General features: G+C 33.6%; 1 protein-coding gene across 1 annotated transcript in view; it reads right to left on the bottom strand.

Annotated features, from left to right (window-relative positions):
* LOC133534619 (hemicentin-2-like) overlaps positions 1 to 3,530 on the bottom strand; it is a 42,110-nt gene extending 38,580 nt beyond the window's left edge. The window contains exon 1 of the mRNA XM_061873817.1: positions 3,121 to 3,530. The gene's annotated coding sequence lies outside the window, so the exon portion shown is untranslated. The remainder of the gene's footprint in view (positions 1 to 3,120) is intronic.
* Positions 3,531 to 13,000: the final 9,470 nt, after the last annotated feature.

Genomic DNA, 13,000 nt, shown 5'->3' with positions numbered 1-13,000 from the left:
ACTTATTAAAAAATCTTAACTTTGTATGAAATGGAAATGTTGTATAAAATATGCGTAAATCGCCCCTAGCCCACGCCGACGTTTTCAAAGTTTCAATGTATTTTTTATTAAGTAAATTTAAAAATAAAGTAAATGTTTTCCGCCTAAACATTTTCTATGGAAATATAGTTAAAAAAAAAATGTGATAGGCCACCTCATTGTTTCATATTTGTCTATTGCAAAACTTATCTAGTGACCTACGTATCTATTATGCGAAAAAATGCGCATTTAATTATAAAATAGAATGAAAAGTAGGTATCGGTACTTTGTGGGCCCAAAATCGATGACCTATTTTACACTGTCACTGTCATTTAGGCTCTACTTTTTATATTTTTAACTCGACGACTGTTCCACCCACCACCCACCGTACCGACGTATCGTCGTTCTATTTTACTTATAAAGTTTTGGAATGTATCATTGTTCGCAACCGTACAAATATGTACAAATATGTTTTTTTATTTATTAAAGTTCTAAACATTAAATGAATCGCAGAGTTTCATGTTTCTTAACTGCTAAGCCAAAAATGGCTTGTTTACAGTCAGAGTTCGGACTAATGCACTATTTAGGTATGTTATAATATTGTCCACATGTTACATTAATGTTATTCTAATGTTATCCTTTATAAAATATATTCATAGTTATTAGATGATAACAAGTATTTTTTTTTATATCTTTAGTTGATTCAGGATTGGTTAGGTATAAATCTTGTAAATGTTTCGGAAGCCTATTTAGTATTTCTGGAAGCAAGCATTAGGTTGGTTCTCATACCATACACATATTTTACTGTTGGTAATATAAATCGATGGTTTTCCTTTGGATCGGATATATTCTTGCAATCTTATTTTTAAGCATTGTTAACTTGACTAAGTTTTGTACGGGAAGCATATTACAAAATTGAATAAGGTGGGGATAGCCAACACTATTATTTATTTGTATGTTGTTGGGTACAATTGTTTTCAAGTGTTTTCTGTAGATTATATATTTTAGCAATATTGGTTTTATATGACCTTCCGTAGCTGTTCAGCCCATATCGTTTTACTGATTCAGCCAGAGAGAAGTATAACATTGGTGTTGTATGGTATGTTATGTCTTAAAATTGTTAGCCTTCCTATGACAGTTCTATGTTTATTGCGTATATGTTATTACTTAACATGTTATTTTTTGAATTCCATATGTGTACCTATCGGTTGAAACGGATTTGCTCTCCTCTAGGATTCCAAAGTTTTTCTCGATGTCGACTCACGCTTGGTGGGATTATGTTTTGCCATGCAGTATAATATATGTTAGAGTTGGTAGTTTTTATTATTCGTATTCTTCAATTTGTCGGGGTTCCCTCTTATCGAATTGACATTCAAGAACTTGGATGTATTCATTATAATTTTTATTAAATTTTTAGAGAATATTAATGCTTCTTTTGTTTAAACATAGCATGCATTGTAGACCTTTAAAATAAAGTAGGTAGGTAAATACTGAGAGCAATTTTAGATAAATGTTTTTTTTTTGTTTGTAATTATTGACGTTAATACACTTTACTTTGTGCCACCGTAGTTTTCATAATCTAGTCACGCACACAGCGTAAACGGCGCTGAAATAACCTAATTTCATTACAAGAGCACTTTTTTGGCAAAAACTTATAAATTGCTGATTCAATAAAGCTCCAAATATGGATTTTGTATTCGCATTTTTTGGATCCTCGGTTCATAAGTGAGACAGAGAAGGAAGAACACTTTTTAGACTATTGTGGGAATTATGTCTGAAATGATTTACTTAAATTAGAATGATAAGGAACTTAACGTTCTTTGAAATATATTTCCATAATTGTTTTACCTAATAGGTAATATGCAAAAGAGATGTATGATATAAAATATATCGATTTTATTTTTTTATCTAAAAAACTAAGTAGCGGTACGCAATGGACACCTACCTCTATTTGGAATTCCATGAATTTCCATTGAATTTGAATTTCCATTTTTCTACATACGCCGATTATTTTAAATTAATAGCTACATTAACAAAGCTCGGCCATACAGACAGACATGACAAAACTATAAGGGTTCAGTTTTCATTACTTTGGCCACGGAACGAGAAAAAAAGAAAGATTTTTCATCAAAACTTGTGTGTTAATGGGAGCTAAATGCACTTTGTCAATTACACCGTCTAAAAATTTAAATTTAAATTGGTTCTTAGTTCCAAATATCTATAATTGGTTAACATAGAATAAATTAAAAATCAACGCTTTACTCGAATTTAAATTTTTTAAAATAGAACTTTACCCCAATATTTTGACAAATTCACATTTGTATGAAAATAATACACAAACATTTTTAATAATACCCTACTAATACCGCGACACCGAGCTGAGTGAGGACCATTTAGCACAACTCTTCATTTTGTGTTATTATTTTTAGTTAGTTTATGAGGTTATGTTATATTATTGTGCTAATTAATGATTTTTCTTCTTCTTCTTCTTCTTCAATTCTATAATGTTAACTGCAACTAGGTACATTCAAGTGGCATAGCAACATATTCTAACTATAACATGACTCTAATAATTAAGCTTGGCTCGCAAGAGCCTTTGTTAGCGCAGCTTTCTGATCGTACAAGTTTCAAGTGTTGTTTAAAGTAATTGTACCTACATCAAATCAGCCTTCTGCAAATTTAAAGAATTTAAGATTATGCTTGTTTAGGCTGTAATTTTCTCACAAATATCAAATAAAGTCTAAGCAGATTTATTGTAATAATAGGCATATGCTCATTTTTTAAATATATTGAATATGGGTAGGATTTCTCAGAATTTTATTATAATAAGCATCTACTTTGGTAAGTTACCCGTTTTTAAACATTAAAATATAAAGTAGGTACTTAGTATATAATATATCATAGACGGAGAATTTGTACAAATTCATATGATTCATTAAATATATTAACATAGCATCGACATAATATGAATTATTGTCGCATTCATATTCTGTCGATGCTAAGGTATGTCACTAATCATTTTTATAACAACTTGCAAGAATATTGTATAAATACTGCAGAGATCGAAAACAAAAAGCAACAAAGATTGAGGTCAGTAATTACCATAGCGTCAATCATCAGCCCCTTACTCCAAAGATTTTAATATCTTATCAACACTTGAGCGGTAAAATGAAACACTTCACGACAAAAGATAACAGAAACAAAAGAAAGCCGAAAAGTTTTTTTTTTGTTTTGCGTTCAAGTTTGTAACTCAAGACACTGTCACGAAAAACAAAATACGAATGAGAAGGAGAGTTTTTCGTAAATGGGGTTTTCGGGAAGTCGTGGGAACGTTAGCTTTGCCGGCGGGTTGCCTTCGCGTCCGTAGGGCCACCACTGCGATGTGTCATGACTAGCGCGCCTGCGTAACTTTGCGCCACCGTCCTGCACTCCTAATATGTTTCTACTTCAATTAATCTAGCTCTCTTAATTACACCTTCAAGTCCACATCCGATAATTTACATATGTACTCATAAAATGAAACATTTTTCCTTTTATTTAGCTCTTTATAATATAAATTTATGTTTAATTTTAAACTCTCCCTGATAACAATCAGACAACAGAAACAGATAATTGTATTTTAAATATTTTTATCTACACACATGTCATGAACTTTCTATGATGCCTTAAAAATCCGTAAATAATGGTCAACATTAAGATAAACTGTTTTGTTACGACAAATTTCTTATCTGTGAAAATGTTGTAATTGCTTCATTACTACATCAAAATTGATTTGGTTATGACTTTCAAATTTCGAACATATCTGAAAAAAAAAGCAATTCTGTTCGACCTCTATTCTAATATCAGTCGAGATTCCTTTTTGTTCGACATGAAACGTGAGGAAGTAGAGGAAGAGATGAAATGTAAATTGCATACAATTTTGACAAATCTCGCACGTTGGTATGTATCGAACGATACGGAAATAGGCCCCCGACTCTAGTTTGTCTCTGAATTAAAAAAACTACAAATGTTTGACACGCGTGAAAAAAGTTTTCATTTACCGCCATTTGACGTACAGTTTATATTTTAATTAGTTTTAAGTATAAAATGAGTTTGTTTTGTTATTTTTAAAGTAACTTTAGGAAAAGTTTCGTTTAAAATGAGCGATAAACATATTTCGGCGACGCCGCCACATATCCGCGAGGCAGACAAAAAAGCAACGATGCCCCAATGTTGGCTGTAATTTGGGTTAGTGAATATATCACAGAATATATCATAAAAAAGTTTGACGCTAAAATGGGATCCCCACTCAGCATAATGCCGCGGCAATCCGTGGTGTTGGTTGAAATAGTAGAGGTAATATTTTTTTTATAAATTAAGCTGTTTAATTGTAATAATGTAAAACTTACTTTTTACTAAAAAGTAAGTTCGTTTTTATGTCATACACAAACACTAGGTTCCGTTTTTGCCATTTAAGCTACGGAACCTTAAAACCTCAAAAACTAAATCGGCAGATAAATATATTCAACTATCGAATCTGCTCGCATTTCTGCGAACTGTACGGCTACCACGAGATGACATGAGAGATGCTTATAAATAAGTGTATATATTTTATCAATAATTCCTATATTACAAATTGGGTTTTCTACAAGACAAATGAATAAAATTGTATTTATTTGACTTGTAGAAATTCTTCAAATATATAATAACATTTTTATGTTAGAAACGACTTTGACTGTTTCATAAACATATTTTAATTTTCGGTTTCTTTAATGTGAATCGGTAGATCGTTGTATCATTTGAGCATACTCTACAGTAGGTATGTACCTAATTTATTTTTACCTCATGAGCTCGTATGCGCGTAAAGCAGATTTAGACATGCAAGTTGTAAAAATTAAATAATAAAAAAAATGAAAAAATAAGATTAAACAATAAAATTAAGAGCATGTCGCAAAAATGTCAAATTGATAGATTAAGTCGATGAAATTTCATCAATTTCATCGACTTAATCTACTGAGAGAAATAACCGGTACTGGTTTCTATTAGCACGTCTGTTATCTTTCATTTTAAAATATATATTTTTTTAAACTGACTCACTTAATTAGTAATGATTTTTTTTTCTAATGTACGTTTAGGTAAACGCGCGTAAGCACTGATATTAAAGCTCTTGTTTTTAAATTTCGTAAAGTCTGGACTGCTATACTTCAACTTTAATAAACTAAACTACATTTTTGTTACTATAAATCTGAAGTAGTGTAAATAAAAGTTAGTCAATTTTCTCCAGAAATGACTTCAAAAAAAGTGACAATTTCTCTGAAAATTTCGCATATTTCAACTTAATTTTGATACTTAAACAATCTACAACTTTTGCTAACTCTGTTCTTTTACATCATTTTGTATAATTTACCACCATAATTTTTTGATGATTTTTTTAAAACTGTCCCGTCTGGTCACATATTACCCGGGGACGCACGCTTGCGACCTCATAATTAGATTAGATTAGATTAGATAATTTATTTCATGAAATACAATTGCATAATAAATTTGCATTGATGTCAAAAATATAAGAATTTCTATCATGATCGTCAAAATAAAATAAAAATGTAAATAATAACAGTACTAATGAAATAAAATTATAGCTCCAATAAGGATTGTCAATACAATTAGAATAACAGTAAGTAGGTAAATACTTACAAAATCCAAAATATAAATTTACAATGTCAAAACTTACGAAAATACGAGAACAATAAAAATAAAAACGATAAATTAATAAAAGAACACAAATAATATCTCCCAATAAGAATCGTCAACACACAACAATATAAAAAAAAAACAATGAAATAGTATCTCCCACTTCACTCGCTTTTTTATTAAAAGGCAAGATGAGAAGACGTGCTAATAGAAACTAATACTTGTTATATTACGTAACAAAAGGTGTACAATTTCAACGACTAAATCTATCAATTTTACATTTTTGCTCTAAAATCGTTACCGGGCTCTTAAGAATATTTCCATTTTGGATATGGAAAATTTCGATCCCCATACAAATATATGAGAAGCTTTTGAAAGTATTACTCGTGGAAATTTCGTATGCAGTAGCGGTAAAAGCGACGTTGTATGCTTTCACTCGCTTTTTTATTTAATTGTCAAATAAATGCCAACTCGTGGTAGCCTTTTTGGTTTTACTGTAATTGTAAACGTTTTGAAGATGGGATTTTGAGTTTCCAAAACGTCCCGCTGTTTCTAAATCCCATACAAAATGAGATTTAATGCAAACGCGTAGGTCACGTCACGCTATCGAATAAATTTACACTAGGGGTTCTGAAGATTTGATGAATTATTAAATTGTAAAATCTCAAGTCTATCAATTTCCATGTCAAAGAAAAATACCTAACAAAATATCACATAGATCAAACGTCATCTTATGAGAAAAATAAAAATTATGCAGAGATAAAGTTTTAATTGAATTTGTAACTTATAATCGATACGATAACTTATCAGTTTGATAATTTTAGCTCTACCTAATCTATTAAAACTTTGTTAAAATGTTAACGAGTTAATTTAAATTCTTGCAACACTTTTGATAGAAGAGTAATCGTGTAATATGGACAGGTAATCAATGTAAATATATAAAACACGTTTGTTTGGCCATTAGTTTGATCGTACCAGTAAAATAACAGCCTTTCAAACACCGACATAAATATCTCGCTAGTAATCAGAAAACACTAAAAACACCGGACTGAAAGGGCCTATTCATAAATAAACTTATATTATATGAATTTGTGTGGAACGGTCTTCACGGTCCGTTTAGCCGGCTCTCGTTAGGTCGGCCTATAAAGAAGGCTCATCTTTGCCGTAGCTTGGTGATACATGGGCTGGTAAGAAAAGATATTTCTAGGTGATATTCTCTCAGTGTATTTATTATATCTACAAAAGAGTTATTTTTGTAGTTAACATGATTCAGCTCAGGTATTGTAACAATTCTTGGAATATACATTTGCCACTGGCAATACAAATATACGTCAACACTTGCTTAAACTCAGGGGCTATTTAGCATAGTATCAGGTGTGATGATACATTATGGTCACCATATTATACCTAACCCATACAACTCGATATAGTGACAGGTGAAGGATGAGCTTATAAAATTGACCGGTTTTTTGATGTATGCGACTCCGGCATTTCTGCGCCGATTTGGAAAATCATTTTATTACCTATTTAAAAATATATAATTCGATCCGGTTCTGATGATGAGATTCATGGGGAATTGAGAAAACTCCTAAAATCTTATAAGCATAGATATAGAAATTATTGGAGTTTCATCAAAAAATCAAACATTTGCATGACAGTGCCATTTCATGAAGTGGAATTGCTGATTAACACCAGAACAGAACTCTTCAACGACACGGATTTCATTTTTGTCCATTTGTCTTTGTCGTTAAGCTTCTTAAGCCAGTAAAGTAAGGTTTTAAGAAACACTTTTGTCAAGGTTCAGTTCTAGTGTTTTAGGGACATTACTGTTTGGCCAGGCAGGGACGAGTCTTGCAGAATCCTGCACCACTCATAACAGAACCATAAAATTAAAACACAAAATCCTATAAAAAAAGAATTAAGCTAGCAACTGATATATTTGAAGTCGTTGCCAAGTCAAATAGTTACCATACCGGTCAATAATACCCCCAAACAACTACCTAATTGACAGCATTCCCTTTTTCTTATCAAACCGCACCAGGGTCGGTATTCGGTTCAACAGTGTGTTGACGCTTCTAAGATTTCTTGGCGTCGGCTTCAAAAATATCAGTTGTCAGCGCATATAAAAGGAGTTGTTGAGGGACCTATCCCTATGAACTCTAATGTGGTTACTCTGTGTTTAATAATAAAATACTTATTTATACAAAAATGTAATGGAGCCCAGTCATTGCCGCGGTGGCAAGTAGGTAAGTAACGTGATCACTTGGCTGCCCCCGCTGGTACCTCACCCCGCGGTCGCTATGCTGGAGTGGTACGCGACAGGGGTAATATTTAATTTTATCCTTTTAAATCGGTTTTTAGGGATGTTTTTAATTATTATCATATCAATATATAATATAATAATATATTAGATATATTCAATAAAATTTGACCCAAAAGATGATACCAAAAATATCAAAACACTTTTTTTTTACTTCACCGTTAAAAGACTGTAAATTTTATATTTGGAGAATATTTAAATATTATCTGCAGAGTTTTTGAAAAATTGTAGCGCCGTTTTAGATCACAATACGGTTGCAATTTAATTAGTAATCCTGACGGCTTAGTAACTTCATCGATTCCAAACCCGATTTCTTATTAAGTACTTAAAATAGAAGTAAAAAAAGTGGGGGCTGAAATCTGTATGGCCAATTTTTTTATTTTTAAGTAAGCGACTTTAAACATCTTTGCCAAAACTTTGAATAGGTTGTTATTAACATTAAAATCAATTTAAGCGTTTTATTAAATTTCTACCCTACAAGTTAAAACAGAATAGACGATTTGTAGGTACAGAGACTGAATAAAATTGCCATCCAAATATAACCCTTTGCCATGCACACTAAACGCAAAAGTACCTGACATGACGATCAAATCATTTCAGAGAATCATGCTGACCCAACGGCTGGTCACCTTGGTGTTTACAAGACGTACCACCGTCTAGCGCTACGTTATTTTTGGCCGGGCATGTACCAAGACGTCGTGAAGTTTGTTGCGTCGTGTGACAAGTGTCTTGCGTACAAGGCTCAAAATCATCAGACTTTGGGTGAGATGGGTCGCCCTAAGCAATGCTTTAGGCCATTCCAAATGTTATCTATTGACCTCATGGGCGGGACAGGAAAGAACAGGAGTGGTTACCAAGCACTCCTTTAACTTCTTAAACGCAGCATCAGCTTCAGCAGACCAGACAAAAGTAGGCCCACCCTTCTTATTCGAAGTCAACTTGTGTAGAGGACCCGCTATCGTACTGAAGTTGGGAACAAACCGACGATACCATGCTACATGGTATAATTCGTTCCCAACTTTAGTACGATAGCGGGTCGAGGTACACAAGTTGACTTCGAATAAGAAGGGTGGGCTTACTTTTGTCTGGTCTGCTGAAGCTGATGCTGCGTTTGAAAAATGAAAAAATATTTATTGCGTTAATAAATGTTACATAATATAGTAAAAGGTTGGGACTTCCTATTAAGTATATTATTATTATACCTGCATCAGGAAGTCCCGCTCCTCCGTAGAACCAAGTTGTAGGGTAACGTAACAGAAAACTGAAAACTTAAGCTAGTACATTTGTGTGTGTGTGTGTGTGTGTGTGTGTGTGTGTGTGTGTGTGTGTGTGTGTGCGCGCGTGTGCGTGTGCGTGTGTTTGTGTGTGTGCGCGCGCGTGCGTGTGCATGTGCGTGTGCGTTTGCGTGTGCATGTGGGTGTGCGTGTGCGTGTGTGTGTGTCTGGGTATATGGGTGTATTTGTGATTTTGTGAGTGTTGGTGATAATAATGTACATTCCGGAACCTAAAGCAATAGGCACTGTAAGGCATAATTTCTTAGGTATACATAACTGTATGCTAGCAATTAAATTGCTTTTCTTATTTTATAATAAACCAGCGATATTAAACTGTTACTTTAAAGTTAAGTAATACAAACTTAATATATTAGAGCCTCTGTCTCCTCATAGTTAAGTATTTTAAGCCACTCAGTTAATCTATTTTGACATTTGTATAGTTGTAAACTATATATATTTAATATTTTGTTTATTTTATTGTACACATATGCAGATTGCGCTGCAAATTGTCTCTTAGCAAATACAGATTTTGTAGTTGAAAGGGGAGCAACATTATGTTTTCTTCTACGATTTAGCAGCTCCGAGTTAAATGGTAGTTTTTTTTTGTAGTCTCGTTGTTAAACTAAATACATACAGCTTCCTCATTGATAATAAGTCACTTAAGTGGTAGAGGTATTTCGTTGGGAATCTGTATGGCTTAAAGTATATAACCTTTAGCAGACAACGTTGCCCCCTTTCAACCTCCAGAAATTTGGTTTTTGCTGAACCACCCCACACCGATATGCAGTAGGACATTACCGATTAAGCTAAAGTTATATATAACTGATTCAATATTTTTTTGTAGTAATATGTCTTAACTTTTTGAAGAGCCATATCAGTTTGCGTATTCTCATATTGACATATTCAGTATGAGTATACCATGACATGCGCTGGTCCAGCATTACACCTAGATATTTCGTGGAGTTTACTTTAGTAATTACTTTACAGTTACATGAAAGTAGATTAGAAGTATTACAAGTATGAATTTTTAATTTAAGATTATTGTTAGGTTGTGAGCTAATATATTTAGTAAAACATATGTAATTCGTTTTATTAACATTAAGAGTTAGAAGGTTCGTTTTTAGCCAAGAAGACACTTTATTGAGACCTGTCTCAGCCCTTTCAAACACAGACTCCCAGGAGGGACCTTCAAAGACTATGACAGTGTCATCCGCGTAAGACGAAATATGCCCACATTGTATTGTCAGGTTTGTCAGGTCGTTAATATAGAGCAAAAATAATGTAGGCCCAAGGACAGATCCCTGGGGGACGCCGAAAGTTATGTCTGCCTCCTGGCTTATAAAGTCACCTATCTTAACTCTCTGGGTTCGTCCCTGTAAATAGTCACTTAGCAAATGTAGTGGGTTTCCTGTTATTCCAGCCCTCTCCATCTTGTGAATAAGAGTGGGGAGAGAGACGGTGTCAAATGCCTTCTGCAGGTCTAAAAAAACACCAACACATTTTTTCCCTTATCGGTCTTATCAGCTATTAGTGTAGTGAGTTCTAATATTGCATCTTCCGTGGATTTAGATTTGCGAAAACCAAATTGTTGATCCGACAAAACGTTGTTTGTATGAAACATAAAACTTCGTTAGAAGAAAAATCGTCCAAGAGCATGTCGGGCCATGCTCAGTGTAGGGTTCCGTAGTCACCATTCTGTCAGAATAATCTAAACGGGGTCAATCATGTACATGACAAGCATAAGGGAGTACGAGTACCTTCGCAGCATAGGTCAGATGGCAGTCGCTTTCGTAAAAACTAGTGCCAACGCCAATTTCTGGGATTAGTTGCCAAGCGGACCCCAGTCTCCGACGAGACGTAGCAATAAGCCGGGACACATGGCAGGAAGATGATGACATTTTTTGGACCCACTTCAACAGTTATAGGGCCACATACTTTTTTTTCTTTCGGCGCTAATATTTCTAAAAATATTCACTTTATCAAAAAATAGTTGTTGGAGACTCTTATTCGTTTTAAAAGACCTATTCAACGATACTCCCCATACCATTGGGATAAAGCAAAAAAAAAAAACAATAAATAACATTATGTATTGGAGATAAACCTAAAATTATTTTACCGTTCTGTTGCCATGAATAATTTATGTATTCATGCCAAATTGCAGCTTTCTACCTCTAACAATCACTGAGCAAAGCCACGGACGGACAGACAGACGGATATGGCAAAACGATAACGGTTCCTTTCCTAGTTGATTACGAAACCCTAAAAAAACGAGCTAGGGGAACCGTAAAGAACGCGATGTGTATTCAAGCTCACCTTTCCAACGACTCGAATCTAATCCGAGTCTACTTCCAACATTCTATGGCGTTCATTTCTCTCCAACAGAATACAAATGCCGTCAAAGAGAAAAGGTACTTAAGAATGTGAAGTTCGACAGGAGAAACGTAATATAAGATTTTGAACTGCGTGGACACTGGCATTCATCCTTTAGGATGGGTTGTTCACATATATCAATCCATAAGTTTTCATACAAAGGAAAAATATCGTGTTTATAAATATAGTGGTTTCTGGAACATAAATTTTACATAAATAGTGGAGAAAATCTTTTATTGACAATGGTGTATATTTGTATTTCTGTCACAGTAAAATTGAGAAAAAAAGAGATCGATTGAAATGAAAAAAAAAAAAAATTAGGATGGGCATAAAAATACTGTTTCGATGTTAGGTCAAAAAATAATTCATTTTACATTTACTTCGTTCCATTTTCGACAAAAATATTTCATCCAATTACGTGTGAATTTTTTTACCTTTTACTGGAAGCTTTTCGTACGCCGTTTACAAATAAAACGAATTCCATTTCAAATATCCAATGGCATGAGTTTTATTACCTCGTCACCACGGTTTTCATTAAACGTTAATTACTTCCGTTTTTCCGCAATTAAGCAAGCAAGAAACAATCACCTTAATTGTGTAATAATATCCTATAATATATTTATTTGTGTGTTGGTTACTTGAAAAGCGGATCAGCAGAACCTGATATACCGTAAAATTACATAGTTATCACACTGATGCGAATTCGCACGTCGCTCGGATGTGTGAGCGTGACAGCGCTATGCACGTATAAAAAGCTGTACCGCTCGCACACAGGAGCGACGTGCGAAGTCTTATCCAATGTTAAGATTGGGTTAAAGGAGGCGAGTGGAATGTTATGGGCCCTGCCTGATACCCACATTCTTATGCAAATTAATATTTCCGCCATTCACGTAAGTAGGTACATCGATAAGTTTTATATTATTATTAACAAACCTATTCCTCAAATTGATAACTACACATCTTTTTTCACAACTAATCAGATAAATCAAAATGACGGAGTAGTTATCTATGTCCAAAGTACTCACAAAGCCAAGGTGAAATAAATACAATTGTAAGCCTCTTGTTTAGAAATTACTATCTCAAATATAAAAATACTTGGTATATATCGTTCTCCGTCTAATCAAAATGCAGACAACTTCATTTTTTCCCTCAATTATCATAATATAGAAACCATAACAAGTTCCAAAAATACGGTTATAACTGGGGATATAAATATAAACTTAATGAGCAATCCCGTGAGGGTCCATATTCAGTCGGACGAAACTAACCTTTGAGTAAATATATATCTATGAATAGTTTCTTTTATAAAACAGTTTCTCCTACTAGAGGGGGCTCCTCTCCATCAATC

The sequence above is a fragment of the Cydia pomonella genome, chromosome 2 (assembly GCF_033807575.1).
Source record: "Cydia pomonella isolate Wapato2018A chromosome 2, ilCydPomo1, whole genome shotgun sequence".
Lineage (NCBI taxonomy): Eukaryota > Metazoa > Arthropoda > Insecta > Lepidoptera > Tortricidae > Cydia > Cydia pomonella.
This window is presented reverse-complemented; position numbering and strand designations above follow the sequence as displayed.